At 40.3% G+C, this 22,560-nt stretch overlaps 1 pseudogene; it reads left to right on the top strand.

Moving 5' to 3' along the window:
- Window positions 1-14,588: 14,588 nt before the first annotated feature.
- Window positions 14,589-15,684, top strand: LOC142427258 (transcriptional repressor protein YY1 pseudogene; annotated as a pseudogene).
- Window positions 15,685-22,560: the final 6,876 nt, after the last annotated feature.

Below are 22,560 nucleotides of genomic sequence, written 5' to 3'. Positions count from 1 at the left end.
TATGTACCAACTATGTGTTAGAATTCACTTTGAGTGGATTATGACCCAGTTCAACACTTTAGGTCCATGTAAAAATTTACCTGATGTTTTCTGAGACGGTAACTTTTTATTTATTTTTTTAGCTATTGGTGTCTAAAATTTTTTTTTTACAATTCTGTATAAATGCTTTATAATCAAATCTAAAGCGAACAGGAAGATATTTCATTTACTGGAAAAGAATAAAATTACCCTGATTCACTGAATAAAATTACTGTGTAGTTTCTAGACTGGTTGTTATATAGTTCATTGATTTTCTTAAATTTACATGTTACTAATATATGCACAAGGCTTTCAAAAAGAAACATCATGGAGTCAGCATGCCCATTCCTCCCTCCCCGCATGCTGCCTAGAAGCAGTCACTTTTATCCAGCTGTTTGAGGTTTTTCTGATTTCATCTCCAAAATTACAGACATTCTTCTGCCTCTATTTCTTGATTAGTCAAAGTCAAATTGTTTACTAATGCTTAGTATGAAAAATTAGGTTTGAGTTCATTTTTCAGCTAATCTTCCCTACTCATTCAAAAAGCAATGCTGTTGAGCACTTGAAATGGGCTAATATGCTGAGAAAGTAAATTTAAGTTAATTTAAATTATATTAATCAGTTTTAATGTTGGCATATTTATTGAACTACACAGTGTCATCCTTTTTCTTTTGAAATTGCCATTTAACATTGTTAGGGTACAGAGAAAACTTAAGGCCTGCTCCCATATCATCTCAATGAAAATAGTGTTAACTCTCAGTGCCTTTAGTCTATTACGACTAATAAAGACTGCCCCCGTGGGTTTCCAAGACTATACAACTCTTCATTAGAAAGCTCTACCTTTCTTTTTTTCTTAATTTAAATCATTTTATTGGGTGCTCATACAACTCAACACAATCCATATATATGTACATTGTGTCAAGCACATTTGTTGTCATCATCATTCTCAAAACATTTGCTTTCCACTTGAGCCCTTGGTATCAGCTCATTTTTCCCCTCCTTCCGTGTTCTCTCCTCCCTCATGAACTCTTGATAGTTTATAAATTATTATTTCATCATTTCTTACACTGCCCGTCTTCCTTCACCCACTAGTAGTTGATGATTTCTAACTGCTGACCTTGTAGCCACTATGCCACCAGGGCTCCTTTGTGTTTACTAGTATTCTCTATTTTATCTGTAGGTTCTACTATCCATTGCAACGGCTACCCAGAATTCAAAGACAAAAATCCCAATGAAGGGGTTTACTGAGGAAGTTAAGAGGTTGTAATGCAAATGAGAACATACTGAAGTACTTTCAGGGCTGCTAATAGATGCCAAAAGGACATACCACTCTGCTGTAAGCCTCAATTCAAAGGCGTTAAGCTCAAGATCTATGGATCAGCACACCCAGATACCTGAATTACATGCCCCCAAGTACCCCATTGCAGTGTGAGTCCAAGGCACTTGGTTTTAATTGCTCTGGGGGCTACTAAATCATTGTTTCATGCTCTGTCTCTTGGCTCTGCTGCTGCTCTGATGCGGTAGCTGTCTTATGAATCTGGGCAGTTCACTGTCAGAGATCTTGGGCCCAGAGAATGTTCTCCACTCTTGGTTTTTGCTGGAATTGAGATGTCCCTCCTGCTTCTCGGATAGCTCATTTTAGATGCAGCGGAATGGCATTCCAGGAAGTCATGTGGACAATCACTCACTTGTGAATCCTATCACTTCCTTGGATCCACGTGATTCTGTAACCATCACCCTGAGATCTTCCTGTATCTCACTTCACCTTTCTACATCGGTCTTTGACAGTATGAGTCTGAAGAGGGCTCTGATTAGCATTGAACCAGGGCAGCTCTAGCCTGTCCTACAGGGTCACTATGGGCTGGCATCGACTTGATGGCAGTGAGTGAGAGTTCCTGTTAGATGTCATGGAGTTGGTTCCGATCAGGTCAGCGAGGTCGCGCTTTTTATCTTTCAGGATTCCTATCACTATCGTCCACAGGATCCTTCTGCACCATGGAAAAGCATGCTTAAGAACCGGGGTACGCACTCCGGGCTCTACACGGCAGAATGACACACCAAAGCTCCAGGACCGTCGTGTGGCTCCCGGCGGCGGCTCGGGCTCCTTCCCTCCCCCACCTTGGAGAGTGGCTGAGGTGACTTGGAACCACAAAGCCGGGCGCGTCCGGGAGACGCTGCAGCTCCCAGCGCAGGCTGCACCTGGGGCTCTGAGTGGCGCCCCTCAGAAAATTCACCGCGGCGGCCGCCCGCTCCGCCTCCCCCCTCCCTTCCCTTCCCCTCCTCCGAGGGTAACTTTTTAATAGAGTATAAGGCCTTAGGTTTCTCCCTTGGAACACGTGGTTTAGGACTCCCGACCTTGTGACTAGCAGGCAATATTCAAAAAGCAATTGGCAATTAAAATAATCTTTGAAGTTTTCCATAGCAGTAACATGCACAGTTTATAAGTAGAAGATCAAGTTAAAAACTATGGGGCACAGCGCAGATGTAACACTAAAGATGAAAAGGGGACATTTTTCTTTTTCCTTTACCACTACACCAGGTGAATAGGTGCTGGCTACTAAGTCATAGTGCTGTTGAAATGAACAAAGTTGATTGCCAACTTATGATGAGGTAATCTAGGTTCAAAAAGTTTAGCATTCTCCAAAAACATTTTATGTAGCACTCCACTCTAATTCTTTGTCAGTATAATTTCAAATGGACAAAAGAGCAGTGGTTGAATATGTGTAGAGCGTGTGTTGATTATCTACAGATAGTTATTTTTACATCATATATAACAACTGATCTTTACATATTTATAATATATTATACATAACAACATAGCTCTACATGTACATGTAAAGATATGGTATTATAGATGGTAAGACAATATTGGCTCAGAGTGGCTTATCTGTAAGTATTTAAAAAGGAGCTCACCAAAGCATTTATTCCTTAGAGTCACTGGCAGGTTCTGAATTGCTACATTTGTTATTAGCTGAGTGCTTAATCATCAATCATCTACACTTACACTACATGTATTAAAATTACAAAATACTAGCTTCGGTCTCTTTCCGAACATATAATATCCTTCCAACTCAATTCTGGAGCATTGCTCTCTCTCAAGTAAATTAGACTCACTTCAAAAGTGGGTTCATGTATTCTTGCTTTTATACTTCCATGAAAGTTACAGATTCTTTGTAATATGGAGGCACCTGTATAATTTTTCAAGAATCTTATTACATGTTCATTGTGTAGTTTTTCTTAATCATTAACATTTGAGAAGCAGAACCAATTATGTATATTGAAGTTCACAGTATGAAACAAAAATGAACAGCATTATACACAGACAAGAAGTAGCTATGAGAGAAGAAATACTTTGTCATGTAAATATTTATTGATGTTTTGGCCATGTTCAAAGAGAAATTGGCAATTGAAGATTAAGAACAGTAGCATATATATATATAGTTTATAATTAGATAAAATTTAAAGCTATGGTGCAAAAGGCAGGTGTTACAGTAAAGATGAATGAGGTTTCCTTTTCCTTCATGAACACAGGTGCTGTAGTAATGTCAAAAAGTATTCAAAACACAAGGGCAGGCATTTGTGCAGAATGTTCTTGGGCAATTGAGACTTTTTCTTACAGATTTTTCAAGTAAACTTTCTTCCATGAAAATTTGGCCAACGCTTTCGTGACAGTGATCCTGAATGAATTTTCTGCCCTCTCCCCTGGCATTTCTCTTATTGCTCTAAGCGAACAAAATAGGTCTTACCAACATACTGCTCCTGACAGGAAAAAGAAGTCCTATTAACATTTCACTGAAGTGGTTTCAATACTTTGATTTTTCAAGATTTCAAAAAATACGCAGGTGTGAATAATTTGAAAAATCAATGACCTTTTCCCTTTCAAATGTTTAATAAACACACTAATACTTTGTTGTGCTGATAACTGGAACACCAAAAATTTTGTATTGACACCCTGGTCTGGGGGTGAAAACTGAGGCTTTGTATGTTTTTAGCAACATGGTGCTCTTCTTATGTCACTGTATCAGATAATACTCCATTATGATTCACCTGTATATCAGTGGCTTATATTCCAGGAGTGGAACACTTCTTCCTACTACTAATCTGCTCAGTTTGGAAGTTCTGCAGATACCAGTTTACCATGGGTAGTACTGCTAGTAATTGAAATACTTGTGTAGCTTCCATAATAAAATCATGGAAGTTTAATATTGTGCAAAACTGACAGAGTAGTGGCAGACTGTAGAGATGTGTGATCATGGGAAACTTTGGATATAATCAGAACTGAGATAAAATTTACTGTCATATTTAACCAGGCATCCCTTATCCCAGTGACTGAGGCAACAATCACTTATATTTGGTAAATAATGCATTAATTTGAAATAAGCTATTCATACCTACTATTGCTAAGTTCTTGAAGGTCTCCACCATCACTTCTCTGTAGAGTTGCTTCTGAGAAACATCCAGCAATGCCCATTCTTCTGCGGTAAAATCCATGGCCACATCCTCAACAGTCACAGAGTCCTAACATAGCCCACACAATCAGCTTCATCAGTAGACTAAGCATTCAAATATTTGTGAAAAGAAAGATGCGGCTTAAAGTTCTGATCAACTTTCATTTCATAAGGATTTAGCAAATGGTTGTGTGTTCCATAAAGTATACCTTTGGGTTTAGTCATTATTCTCTAATTTGAATGATCTACATTCACTTCTCCAAAGATTTCAAATTATCTCATAGACTCATCATTATGAACACCATTCATAATTTTTGTGCAAAATTTCCATTATATTTAAGCCCCTTTTCTACTAACTTTGTGACACTTCCACCAGTTAATTACATAGCAAACATCACTTCCAATGTGGACTGTCCAATGCCAGTCTATGTCTTTTTGTAATAGTTTATGATACAAACTCTACTATAAACACCATCATCTACATTATAATTTTTCTGTGTATGGGTGTGGAGCAACACCTTCCATAGCAAATATATATATTTATGAACAAGTGAATTTTGTATTAACAATTAAATACTGAAACTGGAAACTTGTTTATTTTTTTTAGGCATCTTAACCATTTGAGGAGCTGTCATATCCTCAAGAAATGGAGGAGCTGACGCTTCCCTTTCTCTTGTGTCATCTCTTCCGAGATAAAAAAGAAAAGGTATAACGATGGTTATGCCAAGAAAGGCTTTGTCCCATGCACAGTATTGGCTGCATGAACTGTGCCTTCTGTGAGCCCAGAGACAAGGCCATTAAGAAGTTTGTAATAGGAAACAGTGGAGACCACAGCCTTCAGAGACATTTCCATAGCAAGTGCCTTAGCACATGTGCTTCCTAACTGTATGTGATGTCACATTATTGTGTGAGTTGTGCTATTCACAGCAAGGTTGTCAGGATCCAGTTACATGAAGCCCAGAAGGTCCAAACCTTCCCATCCTGTTTTAGACCTACAGGTACTGTCCCACAACCATCTCTAAAGCCTAAGCAAAGATTAGAAGCTGAAAGAAAACAAACCAGAAAAAAATGGAAATTGTTCTTTAAAATCAAAAGAAAGGAACAAGTTGCATAAAAAATTCAAATGTACTGTGCAGTATTATTGATAAATGTTTCAATAATTGACTGAAAATTAATATGGTTAAACAAGCACATTTAAATTTGGAAATTGTCTGTGCTCCCAAATTGGAAAACAAGTACTTGTCCGCAGACTGGTGGATATGCATATTAATGTGAATTATACAAAAGAGACATTGAAATTGACCTTCAAATTTTCAACTATTATTATGACCCAAATATAAAATGATATTGAAAATAACTCTAAAACACCTTTAATTCTAGATCAATGGTACTGCCAGGAAAGAACCCAAAATGGATTGAGAAGAACTTCTGGAATGTGAACTTCTGATATTTGTGGTGTTATCAGATGGTAAGATCATAAGATAATACCATAAATATGCTGGTCTGTCTTTTGGTACTTATAAGAATCCTTAATGTGAAAAATAGTGGAAGCTATTCAAACAGAACAATAGGGTGTTGTTGGGTATTTTAAAAATTAGTAAATATACTGTACACATTGACTTTTTTTAAATCTGAAAAACCACATGATAATGCAGTTTCAAGGTGGAAGAAAATCAAATTAATAACTTGTGACAAACAGATATTTCTAGATGAAAGTGAATAGAATGTAAAGAAATTACTAATGAAGATCCAAGACTATAGATGAGTACTGATTCAAAAATGGAACAAAGAAAATAAAATCCTCACAACTGATCCAATAAGCAGCATCCTAATAGTTTGAGCATAATTTTAAATCAAGATTTGTATTTTATGTAAAAGGGACTCAGGGAAAAAGCTACTGTATACAAACATTCCTGCGGTGAGGTCCAGGTAGTATGGCAGGGGAAAGACCAAACCTAGGGATACATATGGAAGCCAACTAAATAGAGGGCAAAAAGAAAAAAGAGACATGGGTAGCAGGAGAACAGGGCACTAACCCACCCAAGGGGAGAGTATTGTTTATATCTACACAGGGAAAGAGGGACCAGACTTCAACTCAGTTCTCCATTATGTGAACACAACATAATGGCATGAAACTGGGAACCAAGAGAGGTTAGAGGGGCCGGCTCCAATCCCAACTACATGGACAGTCTCCCCTCCCCGAGAAGAATTTACTTTAGAGGACCGCACTGAAGCTACAGTTCAGGGAGAGGGGCATGTCTGATCGGAGCACAAAAGGAGCAAATGAAGGGTGAGGAAGAGAGAGTGGAGCCCATGCTGGACCACCAAGCCCTGAGGATGATATTCCAGCTCAGAGCAGCCAATGCGCAGAGAGGACCATAGGGCCGGCCCCACTAAAAGGCATGACATCCCTTACTGATCCACAGCACTATGGGGGACAACACTGGAGACAGTGTGAGAATTGTGCCCAATCTGACCCCAACACACCGAGGCAAAACACTGAAGGCATGCAACAGAACAGCAAAGGGAGTAGAGCAATGCAGTCCCAAAGGAATATCAAAAATAGACTTTGGGGCCAGGGAGTGGCACCCCATTAGACTCCACCAGAAAATATTCCTAAAGGTCAACAAGCAGACTTTGAACTATTTACAGCAGTAGTTCTCAATCTTTCTAATGCCACACCCCGCTAATACAGTTTCTCATGTTGTGGTGACCCCCCAACCATAAATTATTTTTGTTGCTACTTCATAACTGTAACTTTGCTATTGTTATGAATTGAGCAACCCCTGGGAAAGGGTACCTGACCTCCCAAAGGGGTCACAACACACAAGTTCAGAACTGATTTATAGGTTTTTCTTTTTGTTTTGTTTCTTTTGTTGCTTTGTTTTGCTCTGTTTTTTTTTTTGGGGGGGGGTGCATATTATCTTCTCTGCAGGTCTATCTAGATAAGATAGGCAGGACAAACAATCTGGAGGTAAAAACTACGGGACTGAGAATTCCAGGGGTAAATGGAAGAGGGGAAGGTGGGGGAAAGGAAGTGGGTGTTAAGAAAGCCAGGGGCAATGGAACAACAAGTGATCCAAAATCAATGGTGAGTAGTGGGTGGGAGGCCAGGTAGGGTTTGATCAAGGGCAATATAACTAAGAGGAATTACTGAAACCCAAATGAAGGCTGAGAATGAGAGTAGGACAAGAGGAAAGGAAAAGGAAATAGATGAAAGAACTAGGAGGCAAAGGGTATTTGTAGAGGTCTAAGTACAGGCATGTACATATGTAAATACATTTATATATGATGATGTACACATATAGGTTTAGTATTAAGGTAGCAGATGGACATTGGGCCTCTACTCAAATACTCCCTCAATGCCAGAACACTTTGTACTATTAAACTGGCATTCCATGATGCTCACCTTCCTGATAGAATCAGTGAAGAAAAAGCGGGTGCATAGCAAATGTGGTAATGAAAGCTGAAGATGCCCGGCTATCAAAAGATACAGCATCTGGGGTCTTAAAGACTTGAAGATAAACAAGCTGCCATCTATCTCAGAAGCAATAAAGACCAAATGGAGGAAGCACATCAGCCTTTGTGATCATGAGGTGTCAATGGGATCAGGTATCAGGCATCAAAGAACAAAAAATCTTATTGTGAATGAGGGGGAGCTTGGAGTTGAGACCTAAGACCCGTCTATAGGCAACTGGACATCCCCTTACAGAAGGGTTGTGGGGATGTAACCAGCCAGTCAGTGTGCAGTATACCAATGAAGAAACATACAACTTTCCTCTAGCTCTTTATTCTTCCTCTCCCCTACTACCATGATGATCCCAGTTCTGCCTTAAAAATCCGGCTAGACCAGAGGATGTACACTGGTACAGATAAGAACTGGAAACGGAATCCAGGAGAGATAAACCCCTCAGGATGAATAATGAGAGTAGCAATATCAGGAGGGTAAGGTGGGGAAGAAAGGGGGAACCAATCACAAGGATCTACATATAACTCCCTCCCTGGTGCATGGGACAGTATAAGACATGAAAAATAATTTATAAATTATCAAGGGCTCATGGGGATGGGGGGAGGGACAAAAAATGAGCTGATACCAAGGGCTCAAGTGGAAAGAAAATGTTTTGTGAATGATGATGGTGACAAATGTAAAATGTGCTTGACACAATGGAGGTATCTATGGATTGTGATGAGTTGTATGAGGCCCCAATAAAATGATTAAAAAAAAAGATTTTTATTTTATTTGGATCCATAATCCTTGGCAACACTGTCAAGAAACCAAAACACATAATTTATTGGAGAAATTACTGGAAAGGACCCACTTAAAGTGTTGAAATCAACAATGCCACTTTGGGTCTGAGGGGTGCTTGGCTCAAGCCAGACCATGGTATATTCATTACAACATATCCATTTTTAAAAAAAATGGACAATGAGTAAAACTATACATTAATTTCTTTTAGTTTTTTGTTATTTGTGCAGAATATTGAATACACCACAGACAGGAAGAAGTATAAACAAATCTATCTTGGAAGGAGCACTAATGAAACATTTGGCTGCTAACTTCTCAGTCAGTAGTTCGAAACTTCCAGGCACATCACTGCAGAAAAATAAGGCTTTCGATTCCAACACATAGTTCCAGTGTAAGAAACTACAGGGACAGCTCTACCCTCCCCTTTTTGGTTGTTATGAGTTGTTGTCCTCTCTATCGCAGTGAGTTTGTATTTTTTGTTTTTTGTCTCTGAAGAAGTACAGGAAAAATGTTATTAAAAAGCAAAGATGTTAGGCATCATTCCCTTACATAGGACATATCACAGGAATGGAATAGTCCAGAGAAAAGGACATGATTGGTTTTTGACAAAAAATAAAACCACCTTCAATGGCCATATTTTAACAATAGGGTGTATTTTAACAACACGGGGGCTAATTATGTCAGGCATTGTGGAGATAGTGAAAGACTAGGCAGGATTTCCTTCTGCTGTGCAAAGGATCATTGTGAGTGAGGAGTGGTTCTACCAGCCCAAGTATCACCATCAATAAAAAATAATTCCCACATATTGACCAACTGGATACATTGTCATCAGATTCATTCTTTTAATGAAGCCATGAAAGGATTAAATTTCTAATCCGTGAAAGAGCTCAATCTTCCATTTTTAGAAATCTATACAAAATGTTTCACTGCACGAAGGGAATAAAGAAAACTGTAGGGTTGGAGAAATGGTGACACTGGACAACCTGATAATCCATGTCCTCTGGTAGAACTTTCTATCCAGACTCTACTCAGAAAGTTCTGTTGCCCGTCCCAATGAACCAAGTCTCAAACTGGGATGTGGACACCTTACATAACCAACTCTAAGTCACATAAGGAAGATCATCAGTAATCCAGTGCATCATACCATATATACATTTCATAGCAATAGCTATCATGAAGCTTTATAAAGCCCAGTCTTCGTTCCCCTCCCCTGTCATGCTCTTACATTATAGTCAACCCTCAGGTAATGGACATAGTATTCTCAAGAAGTCTTATCTAACCTTTATGTGTATAATAAAATATACCAGGGCTCTTTAATACTCACCATTTTGTAGCTCAAGCGTCCTATAGTCAAATTATTGTATTCTCTAAATACAAGAAGCAGGAGTCTAGGGAGTTTGGAGTTGGCTGAATGAATTTAGTTCACAGACCAGCCAAATGCTGAAATCTTTTCTTCTAGTGCGTAAATGTGAAAGATCGTATTCCCAGATTTTTAGCTCCCTCAACTGGACAGTCTCTTTCTCTGGCAAGTCTGTGATCTGAAACATAGTAGTAGATAATGTTGAGTAAGGCATGTCAGTTTCTTGTCCTGCACTTCTTACCCTAAGTGGTGCCTCTTGGCCTCCAACCATGTTCCAATCTGAGTGTGTTTGCATTAAATACAGGACCCACTCTAAATTTAGGGCGCATACTTCTTCAGCTCCCCTTAGTTGATATTCATGTGAGACCAGGTATTTATTCATCTTAGAGAATGAATGAATTCCAGGTCTTCCCAAAATGAAAACTCAATCTGAAGTACTGTATAGACTTGGGAGTTAAATGTTTAGGTTGATGGTTGATCTTTATTGTTAAAGGTTGACCTAGAGCATTAAATCACACAGATACATTTCATATCACCTTAGGTGATTTTTCAGGCACAACATATGATTTCAGTCCAAGTCAATGAACTCATTGTGTCAATTGTTTTTGTGCCATAAAAACACTAGTATTGTACTTAAAAAATAATTTAGAAAAGTATGACATGTGATTGATGGTTTTGTTGCTGTTATTTCCTGCGCACAATTTCCAGTAACAGTTTTTAAAACCATTTTATTGGGGGGGGGGGGTCATACCACTCTTATCACAATCTATACATCCATCCATTATGTCAGGCACATTTGTATATTTGTTGCCATCATCATTCTCAAAACATTTGCTTTCTACTTAAGCCCTTGGCATCAGCTCTTCATTTTTCTCCTCCCTCCCTGCTCTCCCTTCCCTCATGAACCCTTGATAATTTATAAATTATTATTTTGTCACATCTTACACTGTCATCTTCTTTCACTCACTTTTCTATTGTCCATCCCTCAGGGAAGAGTTTATATGTAGATCCTTGTAAGTGGTTCCCCATTTAGAATGATTTCTTTCCATTTACGTTTTACTTTATTTTTTTGACGCATTATCTGAAAGTAACACAAACAACCTAACCTGGGAAGATTTATAAAGAAAATTCCCCCAATATTTTAATGATCATTTAACTAAAAAAAGTAATTATTTATATGTATTTTAAGTAGTTGTCACACACTTGTTCATGTTTCTTTCTTTCCCACTACATCATCCAGCTAATTGCTATACTTTTATTTCTTGATATCAATGTAAATGTTTCTCTCATCGTGACATTCCAACACATTGAGTTTTTCATCAAAGTTTGTCCTGCTCCAAGCCCCTTGCATCCCATGGATACTGTACAATATCTACACTGTGTGAACAAATGCGCACGGTAGGGGGAGCCCATTTAGAAACCCATAGTAATAGAGTGTGATACCACAATAGAGTGTGGTAACCAGTGCAAGTTGTTTTAGAGGTGGACAACAAGAGATAAAAGGAAATAAGCAGGGAATACTAGAGGGGACTTGGTTAAGGCAGAGACAACCTTAACAAGAAAATAAGCCAAGAGGGAGGTGTATTTTCTATTCTCTAAGGCTCTTGTGTTTAAGGATGTCCAATGTTAAAGCTTTTGTGAAAGACGGCACACTACAGACAAGGTGTAGGTGTAGGTAGATTGATGATGCTAAGAGTCAAGGTGAATGAGGTAAGACTCTTAAAAGTACCTGAGATGAGGGAAGGTAATGGATGGTGTAGTCACTCTGTTCCTGGTTGGGGAGGGGAATTGAAAAGCCCTAGACTGTAGGCACAAGGTGGTTAGCAGCACGGTGGAACTGCAGTCTGAGGTCTTGTGACTAGCTCTTAGAAGGTTTCTGCAAGCCTGGAGTTATGACCACTTTTAGACAGCAGTTGAAGCAACATCAATATAGTTGAGAGGAATTACTATGAGGTAGAAGAAGGGCAAGCATGATGGTGGGTAGGGAGGAAGGTAAAAGGAAACAGAGGAAAGATCTAGGAAGCAAAGCTATGGATAGTGGTATAAGCATAGGTCTGTACATATGTAAATACATTAATTCTTAAGAATAGAGGTCTTGACCTACATACATATATTTATAAGGACATACAATGAGATAGTAGATAGACTTTGGGACTCTGCTCAAGCCCTCACTGAATGCAAGACCACTTTGTTCTAACAACCTGACATTCTGTGATGCTCACCATACCAGCATAATCACTGAAGACAAAATGGGTGCATAAGCAAGTGTTGTGAAGAAGGAGGGTAGTGCCTGGCTATCAAAAGAGATACCACCTGGGGTCTTAAGGGCTTGAAGTTTAAAAGTGGTCATCTAGTAGAGAACCAATGGGCCCACATGGAAGAAGCACACCATCCTGTGTGATCATGAGATAGGGTAATAGACTTCAGAAGACCACAAACAAGCAAAATAAAAACCACCATATTGTTGAGAATTAGAGGGGTTGTAGTAGAGACCCCAAATCCATCTGTAAACAATGGGACATTTCCTTACAGAAGGGTCACACTGAAGGGATGAAATAACCAGGGCACAGGATAGCACTGAAAAAACCCAAATATTATTCTGGTTCCTTGAGGCTTCCTCACACCCCACTATCATGACTCCAGTTCTGCCTTTCCCTGTAGGCTAGACTGGAGCCTGTGCGCCGGTACAGAAAAGAGATAAGAGTTCGTGACATATGGAATCCAGGAACAGGAATGGGGAGTATTGATACCAGTAGGGGAGAGAAAGGCAGGGATGGGAGGGGAATGAGGGGGAGCCAATCACAATGATGGACACATACCCACACACACATACCCCGGGGACAAAAACAGAAACCATGGGGGAAGCGAGAGAGCAGTCTGTGCAAGATATGAAAATAACAATAATTTAATATTTTTCAAGGGGTCACAGGAGTTGGGGGAGAGGAAGAGAGGGAAAAGGGGGAGCTGATAGCAAGGTATCAATGGAAAGTAAACGTTTAAAAACGAGTGATGGCAACATATGTACAAATATTCTTGATACAATTGAAGTATGGATTGTTACAATAGCCCCCAATAAAATTATCTTTTAAAAAAAGTACATGAGATGGATTAATGAAAGAGATGACTTATCATCCATTCGGTCATCTTGGACTAGAGCATGGGTTTCAAGCTAAGTAATGTTGACAGATGGCAAACAACACAAACTGGGAGAGGGCTGATTGCCTTGGGTTCTAGGACATCGCATGCATAGTTTTGTTTTTTTAGGGAGAAGGGATAAGCTAGTGTCTGGGCTGGAGCTTGTGAATCATGCTTAACCAGGAATGTGGAGCGAAGAAAACAAAATGAGTGTGGTGGGGAGAGGCTATGCTTCGATAAAGGAGGGCAGCATTAGAATGGTTAGTTGGATATCGTTGACACCACCCTTTTGCAATCCTCCAAGTGTTCCTGAAGGCAGAGGGGTGTGAGGTTGTAGTTATAAGATAAAGGGTGAGGGTTAGGGCCCCTCTGAAACTGATCTGCAAGTCATGCTAATAGATAGATGCACAATTTGTTTTAGACCGTCTTGTGCCCAGTCACTATGCATTTCTGGAATCTCAGCATCAACATTCCTCTAGGTCTTAAGGACAGCCTTCCATCTCAGGGCTCTGAGACAAGGTGGTTTCAGTAAAAGGTGGGCTTCCAGGTCCCTCCTTGATTAATATTCTTAATCTAAGCTTGATTAAGTATTAACTTCTAGAAAGACTGCTAGCTTATGGAAAATTACAAAACAACTAAAAGGTGATAATAAGGTCAATAGATCAATAGATGCATTATACTGGATAAATCTTCCTAACAAGGCCTCTTTAGAGTGTTGAAAAGCAATGATGTTACTTTGAGGACTAGGTTTATCTGACCCAAACCATGGCATTGCCAATTACCGCATATGCATATAGAAGTTGGACATTGAATAAGGGAGAAATAAGAATCAACATGGTTAAATTGTAATGCATGGGCCTTCAGATAGACAAACAAATCTGTCTTGGCAGAAGTAAGGTCAGGGTCCTAGTTAGAGGTTAGGAGGTGAGAGTTCACATTAAATAATTTGGACATGTTGTCAAAAGTGACCAGTCCTTGGAGAAGGATATTTTGTTTGGTAAAGGGGCAGTGAAAAATAGGAATCCCTCAACTAAATGGATTGATACAGTGACTGAAGCAATAGGTTCATCCTAATTTGTTAGGATGCTGCAGGGGTTAGCAGTGTTTCATTCCCTTGTGCACAGGGACTCAATCAGAACTATCAACAACAAGAGCCTCAGAAATTACTAATCAACACCCAAGGCATGCACAAAATGCTAAATAGTTATGTTTACAAAAGTTATTTCCATGGTATCAAATGCCCAAAAACTCAGGAGACATTCACTAGAATTTAAGCCCTAGTTAAAAAGAAGGAATGGGCCCTGCCCACTCACTGCCTTCTTCCCTCTGCCTTCCTTCCCCGCTGTGTGACGCCTCCTCGTACAGGCCGGAGCCCAGAGCCATGGCCTCGGGCGACACCCTCTACAACGCCATGGACGGCTCAGAGATGCTGGCCGAGATCATGGAGCTGCATGAGATCGAGGTGGAGACCATCCCGGTGGAGACCATCGAGACCATGGTGGTGGGCGAGGAGGACAAGGACGGGGGCGACCACAGTGGCGGGGGTGGCCATGGGCACGCCAGCTACCACCACCACCACCACCGCCGCCGCCCATGTTCGCACTATGGCCGCAGGTCACTAAGGTCACAGGTCACCGACGACCTGAGCCAGGTGCACCACCACCAGGAGGCGATCCTGGTGCAGACGTGTGAGTTGGTGGTGGGCGCAGAGGAAGGCTTCGAGGGCCAGATCCCAATCCCAGTTCCAGCGCCGGCCAGCATTGGCAACGAGGACGATGAGGACTACATCGAGCAGACCTGGTCACCGTGGAGGCGGCGGCAGCGACAGCTCTCGTCGGGCGGCGGGGGTGATGCGGGCAACAAGAAGTGGGAGAAGCAGGTGCAGATCATTCAAGATGCTGGAGGACCCGTTCTCCGTCACTCTATGGTAGTCAGATGAAAAAAGGTCTTGACCATGAGACTGGTTGGGGAGCAGATCATTGGGGAGAACTCCCCTCCTGACTACTCGGAGTACATGACGGGAAAGATGCTCCCGCCTGGAGGGATCCCTGGCATCTACCTCTTGGACCCCGAACAGCTGGCAGAATTTGCCAGAATGAAGCCAAGAAAAATTCAAGAAGCTGATTCTCCGAGAACAATAGCTTGCCCTCACAAAGGCTGCCCTAAGGTGCTCAGGGACAACTCAGCCAGGAGGAAGCACATGCACACCCACGGCCCCGCGTCCACGTCTGTGCCGAGTATGGCAAGGCTTTTGTCAATAGCTCAAAGCCAGACAACACCAATTGCTTCGTACTAGAGACAAACCTTTTCAGTGCACGTTGGAAGGCTGTGGGAAGCGTTTTTCCCTGGATTTCAGTTTGTGCACAGACGTGCAGATCCACACGGGAGACAGGTCCTAGGTGAACAAGAAGTTTGCTGAGTCGACTAACCTGAAATATCACATCTTAATACACGCCAAGGCCAAAAACAACCAGTGAGACACCATGAGAAGGAAGCTCCTTCTCAGCCCCAGAAGCCTCTTCCAGAAGTGACTGGAAGACAACGTGCCTCTACTTTGTATGTTGTTTCTAGGAAAGAATTTTAAAAAGGAATCCTACACACCTAAGGGACATGTTTTGATAAAGTAGTAAAAATTAAAAAAAATAAACCAAGGCTTATTAAGATGACATTGCTAAGATACTCTATCTTGCTATCTAATCATGTTTCAAAAACAAGGTGTTTTTGTAAAGTGTGGTCCCAGCAGGAGAACAATTCATGAACTTCGCATCAAAAGACAATTCTTTACATGACAGTGCTAAAAATGGGACTTCTTTTCACATTTTTAAAATATAGATCTCACCTGTTTTTCCCAAACTGGGGGTTAGTGACTATTTGTCTGTCAAGGGGAGTGTATATCATGTAGTCTTCCAAAATGAGGAGTCAGCTGAAAGATCAGAGGGTTCAGCCAGTGCCTGGGATCAATGGTAGTTCAATGAGTTTTAGGTTGCTTGCAAGGGATATAATCAATTGAGTTGAAATAAAATTCCAGGAGAAACTTCTAGCATAATCAGACCATAGATTAAAGATTAATACAGAGTACTGTGATGGTATGAATAAATACTGCTTTACTATTTGGTAGTTTACGTTCAAGTAATTGAGTGTAAATATAACAATGGTTGTGAGACAACACTTACCACTACTTCAATACTTTCTTTTTTTTAAATCATTTTATGCGGGGTTCATACAACTCTTATCACAATCTATACATCCATTGTGTCAAGCACATTAGTACAGTTGTTGCCATCATCATTCTCAAAACATTTTCTTTCTACTTGAGCCCTTGGTTACCAATACTTTCTATCAGACCAATAAATATTCTGACACCAATGTCAGATAATGATACTGCAAGAAAACTGTAACCCAATACTGATAATGGATATACACTAAAAATTCTTTAAAATATTTGGAACAGATTCAGACAACATATTAAAATGATTATATACCATGATGAATTGAAATTTGTCCCAGAGCATATTTTACATGGAAAATAAGCACTGTAATAAACCCACTGACAGAAAAGAGGGTCAACTGTCTAAGTAGGCACAGAAAACAAAATAGGAACATTTAAAAAGTCAAAGGCATTGGCTTCTACTCAAGTCCTCCCTCAATGCAAGTTAATAACCTGGCATTCTATGATTCCCATCTTCCCAGTAGGATTACTTAAATCAAAAAGGATGTATAAGCAAATGTGGTGAAGAAAGCTGGTGGTGCATGGCTATCAAAAGATATAGCGTCTGGAATCTTAAAGGCTTGAAGTTAGACAAGAGGCCATTTATCTGAGAAGCAACAAAGCCCATATGGATGTAGCACACCAGCCTGTGTGATCACGAGGAGTTCATGGGATCAGGTATCAGGCATCAGAAGACCCCAAACAAACAATCATATCGATGGGAACAAAAGGTGTCCAATTGGAGACCCAAAGCCCATCTGTAGACAATTGGACATCCCCTCACAGAAGGGTCACAAGGAAAGGATGAGCCAGCCAGGGTGCAGTATAACACTGATAGAACACAGAACATTCCTTTAGTTCTTTAAAGCTTGCTCACCCCACTATCATGACCCCCGTTTTACATTACAAATGTGGCTCGACCAGAGCATGTACACTGGTACAGATAAGAGCTCTCAACATAGCACATGGAATCCAGGAGAGATAAACCCCTCAGAACACTAATGGAAGTACTGATACTATGAAGGTAGGGGAAAGGTGGGGCCAGAAGGGTGAGAAAGGGGAACCAATTTCAAAGTTAATCATATAACACCCCCCATGGGATGAAAAACAGAAAGTGGGTGAGAGAAAATAACAGATTGTGTAAAATATGAAAACAATAATAATTTAAAATTGATCAATGGGTCACGAGCGTGGGAAGGTGGTGGAGGAAGGGGGAAAAGAAGAACTTATATCAAGGGCTCAAGTAGAAAGAAAATATTTTGAAAATGCTGATGGCAACATATGTACAAATGTGCTAGACACAATTGATATATGGATTATAATAAGAGCTGTAAGAGCCCTCAGTAAAATAATTTATTTTAAAAAATTCAAAGGCTTTTCATGGAAAAAAATACAACTGTAACATGAAGCAAGTATAGTTCAATGTGCTAATATATTCATTAAAAAACTCACCAGCAAATATCATTCACACCTAGAGGAAATACCCTACCCCACTTAAGAAACAGGACAAACATACATTTCCATTTTAAATATCATATTAAAAATTCTATAGTATTTTCTAGATAGACCAATCATAAAAGGAATACTTTTTAAAAGAAAAGAGGCTTCCAAAGAGAAGAAATACTAATTCCTCTAATAATCATAAATTAATGATATTTTACATAACAAGATTCCAAATATACCATAAATACTACAGTTAATAAATATATTTAAAGTTGTAGGCTACATTTCAAAACACAATAACTTTTGGCTTTAAACTCTCTAACCATTAACTGCTAATCTCCAGCTCCCAAACCATTATCCCTTACACCTTAATATGCTGAGTATCCTACACGGGATAGCACCTGAGACACAGTGGGGGATGTGCGACTGAGCTGACCTCATCACACTGAGGCAAAACACGGGGCATGCAATGGAGAGATGGAGTAAGCAGAGCAAGGAGGTCCCAACGGAGTATAAAGGATGGACTTTGGGGCCAAGACATGGCACCCCATCAGACTTGTTTGGAAAACACTCCTAAAGGTCAACAAACAGACCTTGAACTAATAACAGGCTTCTTTTTTTGCTGTCTTTTTGTTTTTTTCTTTTTTTTCTTAAATTTTGTATGTCAGTGGTTTTTTTGTTTGGTAGATTGTTGGTGTTTTTGCCGTAGATGCCATGTTTTTATGTACCACTTTGGTGCTGTCAAAGCCATTCACATTTTTATGCATATATTACTATATCTGCAGGTCAACCTAGATAAAATAGTATGGACAAACAATGTAAGAAGAAAATAATGGAACCAACTGTCCTAGAGGGACATGAGAGTGTGGGAGGTAGGGAAAGGGAGGAGGTGTTGGCCAACCCAGGGACAAGGGAACGAATGGTTCAAAACCAGTGGAGGGAGTGGATGGGAGGACTGGTAGGGAGTGACCAGGGGCAAGGTAACAGAGGAATTACTGAAGCCAGAATGAAGGCTGCACATGGTAGTGGGGCAGGAGCAAAACATAAGGAAATAGAAGGAAATAGAGGAAAGGAGTAGGAGGCAAAGGGCATACATATAAGCGTAAATACAGACATGTACATATGTAAATATATTTATGAATATGGGGGAAATAGACCTATTTGCATATATTTATAGGTTCAGTAGTAGGGTAGCAGGTGGACATTGGGCCTGCTTGCCGAGATTCCCTCAATACAAGAGCACCTTGCTCAGCTAAACGGTCATTTCATGATACCCACCTTCCCAACATGATTACTGAAGACAGACACATGCATAAGCAAATGTGGTGAAGAAAGTTGATGGTGCCCGGCTATTAAAAGATATAGTGTCTGGGGTCTTAAAGGCTTGAAGACAAACAAGCGGCCATCTAGCTCAGAAGCAACAAAACCCACAGAGAAGAAGCACACAGCCTATGTGAACACGAGGTGTTGAAGGGATCAGGTAGCCAACACCAAGGAACAAAAACGACCATTGTGTGATCTCCTTCCCCACATAAATGCTGAAGACGAGTGTATACATAAGTAAGTGTGGTGAAGAAGGCTGATGGTGCCTGGCTATTGAGAGATATAGCATCTGGGGACTTAAAGGCTTGAAAGTAAACAATTGGCCATCTAGCCCAGAAGCAACAAAGCCCACATGGAAGCAGCACACCAACATGTGTGATCATGAAGGGCCTAGGGGATCAGGTTTCAAGCCATAAAGGCAGGGGAAAAATTAAAATCATGAATGAGGGGAGCGTGTAATGGGGACCCAATGCCCATCTGTAGACAACTGGGCATCCCTTACAGAGGGGTAGTAGGGAGGAGATGATTCACTCAGGGTTCAGTGTAGCAATAAGGAAGTACAGATGGGAACTGGAAACACAGGGGATCTAGGACAGATAAACCCTTCAAGACCAAGGGTGAGAGTGGTGATACCAGGAGGGAAGGTGGGCTAGAAAGGGGTAACTGATCTCAGAGATCTACTTATAACCTCCTCTCTGGGGGATGGACAACAGGAAAGTGGGTGAAGGGAGACACCAGGCACTTTAAGATAAGATAAAAAATAATAACATAAATTATTAACAGTTTATGAGGGAGGGGGAGGGAAAAAAGGAAAATGAGCTGATTCCAGGAACCCAAGCGGAAGGCAAATTTTGAGATTGATGAGGGCAATGAATGTATAAGAGAGCTTTGCCCAATTGATTTATGTATGGATTGTGATAAGAGTTGTATGAGCCCCAATAAAATTATTTAAATAAAAAAATATTTGGGTCCATGTCTCTTGGAAATTCCCGTGAGCTAAAATCTTAAGCTCACAAGACAAACTGCAAGTAGGAGCTCTATCTTCACCCCCAAGCTGGAAAGGGGTCAATTCCAGGGACACCCTGTGTGTCCAGTGACAGGAACTCCCACTCACAGCACACTGGGGCTCTCCACTTCTGAAGACCTAAGTCCTCGAAGAGTTACTCCTGATAACAACAGCAGGCCACACTCTCTCTGATGCTGGCCTGGAAATTAATACCTTTGAGTTCAACCCCAGGGATTTCCAGAGGCAAAATGCAATGTTCCTCCTTTGTAGGAAGCATCCGGCTGATTAAGGTGTTTACTAATGGGTGACTATTTAGTCCCCTGCGTCTCTGTGTCTCTGCAGACAAAAGCATTGCAAAATGACTTGTTATTTGTGACTTTGCTGCTAAAAGCATTGAGGGATAACTCAGTTATTTACGATCTCTTTGAGACTCTCTTGAATCTTGCATATCCGTGTGATTGTCTTTGAACCTAGTGCTTTTATTCTAAGGTTAAGAAACTGTGACTAGTTAAGTAACATTTGCATAGATAAGAGTTTAGGAATGTTTAAGTTCTTTGATGTTTGTTTTGTAACCAATTCCCTTGTGTAAGAAGAGTATAAAAACCAAGCTTCAAATATACACGAGACTCCATTCCATCAGAGTGGAGTTCTCCTGATCCCATACTTTGTATATATCTCTTTCTTTTCCTTTCATCCACACGCCTCATTTCAGACCCAGTTTGATGCAGAATAGTTGGTCTAATCCCCGAATTAATGGCGCCCAACGTGGGGCTTTGAAAACCGAGGATCCAGTGATGGACACCACTGAGAAGCAAGGTCGTGAATCTTTACAGAGAAAAATTAAGGGTAAGTGGTGAAAAGTCGGGCATAATAAATGATGGGACAGGTTTCTAGTAAATGTATGTATGTATGTATGTAAATATGCTTCAAAATATGTTAAAAGCCAGAGGAACAAAAATAAACTACCAAAGATTAGAGAAGTTTTCAGATTTTGTGGTTAAGATATGTCCTTGGTTTGCTGAGGAAGGGACTGTAAATATTGTAACTTGGCAAAAAATGGGGCAACTGTTGAAAGATACTGTTAATGGACCTAGTAAGGTTCCCAGAGACACGTTTAGTCTGTGGAATTTAGCTAGGCATGAGGGACTTCGGGGGGGGGGGGGGAGAATAATTTGTTTGCATGCTCAAACAAAATTGAAAGAAAAGTTGCTTCTGAGCCTCCAGCTCCTCCCCCTCCACCACTGAAGCCACTGGAAAGTGAATCTGAGGCTTTGGAAAGCCAGGATGAGGAACCCCTTGATCCTGGCATGCTGAGCAGTCAGAGGATGAGTCGGAGCAGTTGGAGGACTAGTTAGTACATTGTTATTATGATGAAGACATAGGAATTTTTGCCTTTTCTGAGAAGCTTCAACCTGACACCCCTTGCAGGAGACTCTGAAGTCCTGCTGGGATGAAACAAAGGCCGTAGACTGGGAGCAAGAGTATGAGTCATTAGCAACATAACAGGGAGTAAATTTAGGAATTCCAGGATGTTATCCAGTTAGAGGACAGAATGCTCAAGGACGGGCGAATGTTCCCCCCATTTCATTCGAAACTGTAAGATTTAAAAACTGCTTGTTCTCAATATGTTTCTGTGGCTCATTTTACTATGAAGTTAGTAGAAGCCACGATAGGAGAGAATGTGTTTTGGGCAGGAGACTAAGAACAGCTGGCTCAAGCGTGTTTGTCCGGAAGAGATGACTTGTGAAAATCAATTTCTTGAGAGTTTTCAAAATACAGCAAATATAAGCTGTTTGTGTGAACAAAGTGTGTGTGTGTGTGTGTGTGTAAGTATTACATACTCTTTCAGTTGTATGTGCAAAACGGGTTTTCTAAGTGTTTAGTTTAAGGGTAGAATCACTTTTGCTTGTGTTTATTACTGCTTAAAGTTGTCGTTTTTGAGTATTTAACAAATAATTATACCAATGAAACTACTCTCTCAAGGAAAATATTGCCATCATTTGTAGGATGTGTAACCTTCAAGTATGTGCTAATTTTTTATCCCTTTGTGTAATTAAAATCAGGAATTGTATTAAAATTAAACAATTGGCTTTTAAAATGCAAAGTAGTGCTAAGACCTTTTAGAATAAAGAGCAAGTTGTCTGATTATATCAGACTATGCCGGGACATTAAACCTTTCTGTACTCAGGGCTTGCTATAGCAGTTGCTTTGCAAGGAAAATCAGTAAAGTAGGATTAATGATATTATGGAATTTATGGAAGCCCTGCAGCCTGGGCTCCGTTCCCCCTCTGCTATTCCAGCCAATACATATCAGATCATTTTAGATTTAAAAGATTGTTTTTATACCATTCCCTTGGATTCCAAAGAGTATAA

Source organism: Tenrec ecaudatus, chromosome 15 (assembly GCF_050624435.1).
Source record: "Tenrec ecaudatus isolate mTenEca1 chromosome 15, mTenEca1.hap1, whole genome shotgun sequence".
Classification (NCBI taxonomy): domain Eukaryota; kingdom Metazoa; phylum Chordata; class Mammalia; order Afrosoricida; family Tenrecidae; genus Tenrec; species Tenrec ecaudatus.
Note: the sequence above shows the minus strand (reverse complement) of the source record. Positions and strands in the feature narration are given on the sequence as shown.